Raw genomic sequence first — 7096 nt, 5'->3', positions numbered from 1 at the left:
GAAAGAGCAGAAACTTTGTGGTTTGTGTTATTTGCAGTTAAATATGGTGTCTAATATTTTGTGAAGCTTAAAAAAACTTTCCACTTTTCACTTTAGTTAATCGCATCAGTTGATTGCATCAACTTTGCTTACATGCGTTCACGGAAAAAAATGTTACAACACATAAACAATATAACACATAATTTGTATGTTTGTTTTTAAAGGGAAATCCAGATGAATAGTTTAATCCTCAGCAGTGATGTGAGAAGATGTGACTGAAGCAGCAGAAATGAGATGTTGCTCAGCGGAGCGATCAGAAGAGTTAATGTCTCCATCTCTTGGTGACAGTCAGAATTGCGCGTGAAACTTCTGTGTGGAAATTATATTTAGTGTGTGATGCATAAAAAAAAGTAAAAAAATAACCCATGCATTCCCAATTTTTGGTATATGTTTTTAGTTATTTTTAGTATATGTTAGCCTTACTGTTATCTATAAGGTAGTGTGCTCCAAAACAATTACAAAATTCACATTTAGAAAATATATGCATTCAAAACGTACAGATTTTGATGATATATGGCGCATACATGCATAGCAGGAGAGGGTCAGGAAACATTTCCAATGCAGTGTCATTTCCACCCCATCTCAAACTGTGGATTGTAAATTCTATGATGGAAATCATATTTGTAATAAAATGGCTTTTTTTTCCTGTCTAGCTAATGGATAATTTCATAGCAAAAATAAAATAATAATACAAATAATAAAATAACTTCATAGCTATAGCGTTTTAAGCATCCTAAAAATACAGAATTCTCAATGTTTCCATATTTTGAAGAAAGTAAAGCTTTATTGAAAATAAAACATAATTATATTCACTTCACACAGCTTTATTCTTGGCAAAACTGTATGGAAGTAAAATAATGACAAATGTTTTTGAAATAAAAAAGCTTGCTTTCATTTGTTTTTAATCCGTTTTTATGAATGAATGAGTCTCTCACCCGTTGCTCTATAGTTCTCTTTATCAACAGCCGCTTGCGCCTCCTGCTGGTGAGCCGACTAACAGCTGGAGATCATCAATCTACTGATATTCCTGCCGTTCCCGGAATGTTGAAATTTCTGTCGAATTTTAACCACTGAATTTGTGGAAGCGAAATAAAATGGACTGAAAATTGTCAGTCGAATATTATAGGTTGTATTTTTATACAGGACGAATATTTTGGAAGTGAACTCAGTAAAGTGAATATGGATTATTTAATTTTTAATAATGAAAATGTGTTTGAAATGTTTTGAATTGAAATATTCACAGTTTAAATATACAACCATGTTAAATGTCAGCCGATACAAATGCAAGCCCTAAAAATACTATGCATTAAAATGCAAGCAGGGTTAATGCAATGCATATTTTTTTGAAGTAGGGCAATTCAACTAGCTTTTTTATTTTAAAAACATTTGTCATTATTTTACTTGCATAAAACTGGCACAGTCACAATTAAGGACAAATATTTAAAAAAAAAAAAAAAATTCAAATGTTTTTTTTTTTTTTTTTTTTTTTTTCACTCTTTGTTCTGATGAACACGTAATATAGGTTAAATATTTTTTTATTTTTTGGCATGAAACAAAAAATGCCATAGTATTTGTTTGCTTACTCGGACTAGCATCTGAATGAAACACTTCTGGAACAAGAACAAATGACTTGTTCAAGACTTGATTATGATGTTTGTGGTTTGCTATTGGCTGTTCTCATGTGAGTGACAGGTTAAAGCCCCACCCTCGTCATCAGAGAAGAGAGGAGATGCTGCAAGAGGAACTTATTCTGATTGTTGGAAAGTCTTTTATTCCCTGTTGTTTTATTTTGAAACTGTAGTGATGTCATTTCCTTTCCGAGCGCATCACATCCTCATTCCCGACTCCGCATTCTGTGGGATGGTGGCTCTCGTGTGCGTAACCTAAGCGAAAACCACGTGTGCGTAACCTAAGCGAAAACCACACACACACACACACACACACACACACACACACACACACACACACACACACACACACACACACACACACACACACACACACACACACACACACACACACACACACACACACACACACACACACACACACACACACACACACACACACACACACACACACACACACACACACACACACACACACACACACCTATTTGTACACCAATGCCTGTACCCAAACTTCAATAATAAAGTTTGCTGGAATAATTTCTCCGTGCCCTTCTCTCTAACCGGAGCCCTGTCAAAGGAAACTGTCAGACCAGTATTACCCCCTTCAGAGTGTCCCACTTTATCACATGGTCATTCGAGCCGGATCTGACAGCTTTCTGGAGACAATATGGAGCCAGGACAACCATCTGCAGATCCAGCAGTTCGTTCTCGACCCCAGCGGGAGATACAGTTACCAGCATCCCTTGCAAACTTTGAAGTTGGGTACACACCGAGAGTCACAGTACTTCCTTCCACCGAAGCTGAGGAACTCAGAGCAGCAGCCCCAGCTCACGACATCCCAGTCTCTGATCCACTTTCACTGCCATTTGTGAGAGCAGAGTCATGTCGATCCTTGGTATCTTCTCATCATAGCAGGCCGAGATCTCGAGCCAGTGCTGCCTCATCAACCAAGAGGTCCGTTGCAGACGAGCTATCCGAGCTACAGAGTGCCATGTTGGAGGAACAGGTCAAGCAGATGGAATTAGCAGAAGTGCAGCGGCAGATTATGGAGCAGACGCTAGTGGACGAGCAGTGTACTCTTCTAGACAAAGAAGCCAGAGACGCCCTCGATGAGAAGGAGGAACTTCTCAGAGAACAAGAACAACAGAGACGTCGACTGGAGGAGAAAGCAGAGATGGCATACAAGAGTAAAGAGGCTATCACCAGGCATCAGATGTTGCGACGGCGACTGAAAGAGAAAGAGATGGAATTGGCGCAAGCAGCTCTTATCACGTCTTTCCTGAAGGAAGAAGGAATTAAGAGTCCCCGTTCCTCCAGGCCCCTCAGTGAATGTGAGTACAACCTAAGGTCCTCATCAGAAGCTCAGCCTCTCCACTCACAAGGTGCACATGGACTGCTCCATTCTACTCCATCTATTCATGTTCCGACACCAGTCTCCAGCGCAGTCATTAGTCCACCTGTCTCAACCAGTCTTCCATCAGTCGAGCCCGCTCCACAAGTGAGTGCTTATACTACTACTAGTATACTCGCCCAGCCGCAGCCTACATATATTACCATGCTTCCTCCTCTTGCAATCATCAACCCAGCTTCGCAGTCGGCTCCCAGACCAGCCGTGAGTGCCGTTACTTCATGTGCTCCGCCACTGTCAGTAGAACAGTATATGGCCCCACTTCGCCAGCCACAGATGGTCTATAGCCAAGCCCAGGTCCAATATGTGTCTCCACCTGTTACACCTCTACAGCCAGTGCTATCAGCTGCTAACACGCTGTCCTATCCTTACCCCGTCATGCCACCTTTGTCACGACAGGGCACAGCGCCTCTAGATTACAGGGCAGCGCCGGGTACAGACCTCATGGAGCTCCTAGTTACCACATCTTATGGCCTTCCTAGACCTACTCTACCTCACTTCACCTCAGGTAAAGAGTCAGACTTTGCCCTGCTCAAGATGGCTTTGGACAATCTGCTCAATACACATGCTCACCTCACAGAGCAGTTCAAATATCAAGTCCTCCTCGATCACTTGAAACTGCCAAGCGCCTACAAGCTAGCCCAAGCCTACATGTACCATCCAAAGCCGTACACCTCAACCCTCCAGGCCCTCTAAGATAAATATGGGCAACCGCGTCAGCTCGTGCAGAGCGAGCTGGTTGCATTCTAAACTCACCTCACGTAAGATCTGGAGATCCAGAGGCATTTGACAACTTTGCCCTATCAGTACAAGGTCTAGTTGGCATGCTCCGCTCCCTCGAGGGTGAGAATGGCTACGAACTGCGATGCAGCTCCCACGTCGACAGGCTGCTCAGCAAACTGCCTACTAACTATCGAGACGCGTTTGTGGAGTACAGCATAAACCGAGGCATCCTGAGGACCGGCACTGATCAGACCTACACGCTTGAAGACTTCTGTTTGGCTTCAGTTAAAGTCACAAGCAAAGCGCATTTCATCTCGAGCATCTCTGATGTTCCAAGACCAGCCTAAGCCAGTTAAGGGCCAAAGGAAATCTCAGGGTCCTTCATCCAATGTATTTTACAACACTGAGAGTCAAGCTAAGGTAGCCCCTCCAGATCCTGCTCGCAGCACAAAGTCATCCAAAGGTAAACCCAGTGTGAAGCCTTACTGCCCGTACTGCGACGCCCGTGAGCATTACCTCAGCTTGTGCCCCACATTCAAAACGCTCACTCCATCAGAGATTTCCACCTGGATTAAAGACAGAGGCTGTTGGAGGTGTGGCAGGAACCATAAACCTGAGGCATGTACTCTCAAGAAGCCTTGCCAAGTGTGCAAACAGCAACACCTGACCGTGCTCCACGAAGTATGTTCCCAAGAGGCTAAGAAAGTGTTGATGGTCAGTGCTGCTCCCGACACCATATACGTTGACCGTCCTAGTCGTCCGCAGAGAGTCATGTTGAAGCTAGTTAAGGTGCGCCTGTACAATGCCGAGCACTCTCTGGAAGGTTTCGCTATTCTGGATGACGGATCAGAGAGAACCCTTATTCTTCCCTCAGCAGTCTGGCATCTCCATTTAGCCAAAGAGCCTGAAAGTTTGCCTTTGCGTACTGTCCGCCATGAGGTGATCCATCTACTAGGAGCCACTGTCTCGTTCGACATCTCCCCAGCTCATTCTCCCAAACAAAGGTACAACATCTTTCATGCCTTCACTGCTGGTGAGCTGAGCCTGTCTGAACATAGCTATCCTGTCAAGTCACTCATACGCAGATACCCCCACCTGCAAGGTCTTCCTCTGCCGAAGGTTGACAAGGTCCAGCCACTTCTGCTGATAGGCTCTGACTTTCCACATCTGCTGTTTCCCAAACAACCGGTCTGAGCAGGTCCTCCTGGGAGTCCTGTAGCTGTGCGTACTGCTCTTGGTTGGACATTGCAAGGCCCCACCAACCTCAACCTTACTGGTGATCACTCTCACTGCTACTTCACCATGTCTCCTAACTCAGAGCTGCAGCGGCACGTTGAACGACTATGGGAAGTTGACATAACCCCGTATGCCAACGCCAAGACTGTGATCCGCTCCAAAGAAGATCAGCAGGCCCTAGAACTCACCACAGTCAAGGTAGAAGTGGATGGAGTAACAAGGTATGCTACTCCACTACGGAGGCGCAAAGCTAGCCTCACGCTTTGGGCTCCAAAGCACACATTGCTCCCACAGCTACGGAGCACAGAACGCCGTCTAGCCAAAGACACTGCTCTAGCCAACACCTACTGTCAAGAAATACAGAAGCTTGAACAGTTGGGCTACGCCAAACCTCTACCTCCTGACACAGTAGACAGCTCCACAGAGTCCTGGTATCTGCCGCACCACGTTGTCCATCACAGCGGTAAGGCGAGGATTGTCTACAACTGTTCCTACCAGCACAACGGTCAAAGTCTCAAAGTGGAGAGTGGGAGTTGGTTGGGATGAACCGATCAGACCAGAGGCTCTGCTGGATATCTGGACACAATGGGAGAGTGAACAAGTCCATCTTCCACAAGTGAAAATCCCCCGATGCTATGTCCCATCAGTAGCAGACACTGGGCCACCCAGACGAGAGGCACACATCTTCTGCGACGCCTCTGAAAGAGCCTACGGGGCCGTCGCTTACCTCCGCACCCAAGACAATCAAGGTGAAGTCCATATTGCATTTGTGATGGCTCGGTCACGAGTGAGCCCTCGCAAACAACTATCCATGCCACGCCTCGAACTGTGTGCTGCTTTAGTCGGAGCCCAGCTGGCTAAAGTCATTGGCCCTCATTTATCAATCTTGCGTAGAAACGGGCGTATATATTGGCGTAAGATTATGCTTACACTCTTCTCATCGCCTGATTTATGAAGCTGTGCGTACCTTTGAAATTCTGGTGTACGCAATACCTGCCCTTGATAAATGCCGCGGCTGAAATCGATCGTCATTAGAATAACACGCCCCTATATATTCAAGTCTCCGCTCCCCCCACGCCCTCATTTTACGCCATGGACACACGGAAGACGGCAAAGAAGAGAAACTTTTTTGAGAAAGAGAAAGCGAAACCAGGGAAGTGGAAAGAAACAAAATTGATTTCTAGATTTTTATTATTAATGATGACGCTTATTGTTATTTAGAAGAAGAATGTCGTTATTATTATTATTTGTATTATTATTATTATTTTAAATAAGAAGAATGGCATTTTTATTATTTTGTCAGTCTTAATTATTTTTTTGGTCATTGAAAGCCTTTCATTACTAAACCCAGTCCGTGCACACCTGCCGGGCCTAACCCTGGCCTAACCATCGTTTCAAAGAATAGTACAACGGCGAGCGCGTCGAGTAACGCCTCGTCCGTTTGGGGAGGTGCGCGCGCAGTCTGCGGAGACTCGCGCTGCGGAGCCAGGCGAAAGTATAAACAAGGCTTGAAACGTCAGGTAAAGCGCACAGGCTCGCAACTTAAGGAATACATATGCCTACAATTCAAATGCTTTGGTAAATTCACACAAATTAAACATTGAAGTCCATGTTGCACAAAAATAAACACTGAAGTTTATAATTACTATGTTGTTTTTTTTTTTACAGTGGGTCATAATATATTATATCTTTTAGTTTGTCAGTGCGTTTTGTGGTGTTAGGAATTGTTTTTCTGCGCATTCCCGCATTCAAAACGTGCGTACACCACCTCCTGAGCTGGCGTAGGATTTGAGCGTGCCGTACGCCAACGTCCATATTGATAAATCTCAAAGTCACCGTGGTTTTGGGTGTACGCCAGGTGTACGCTGGAAATTTGGTGTACGCACTTTTGATAAATGAGGGCCATTATGACAGAACTGTCACTCCCTTCCCAGCAAGTCACTCTCTGGACTGACGCGATGACAGTTTTGACGTGGCTCAATTCCGACTCGTGTCGCTACAAGGTCTTTGTAGGAACTAGAGTCGCAGAAATTCAAGAGCTCACTGAAAATTTGACCTG

The sequence above is a fragment of the Rutilus rutilus genome, assembly GCF_951802725.1.
Source record: "Rutilus rutilus genome assembly, chromosome: 24".
Taxonomy (NCBI): domain Eukaryota; kingdom Metazoa; phylum Chordata; class Actinopteri; order Cypriniformes; family Leuciscidae; genus Rutilus; species Rutilus rutilus.
The sequence above is the reverse complement of the archived record's forward strand: the minus strand, read 5'-3'. Positions refer to the sequence as shown.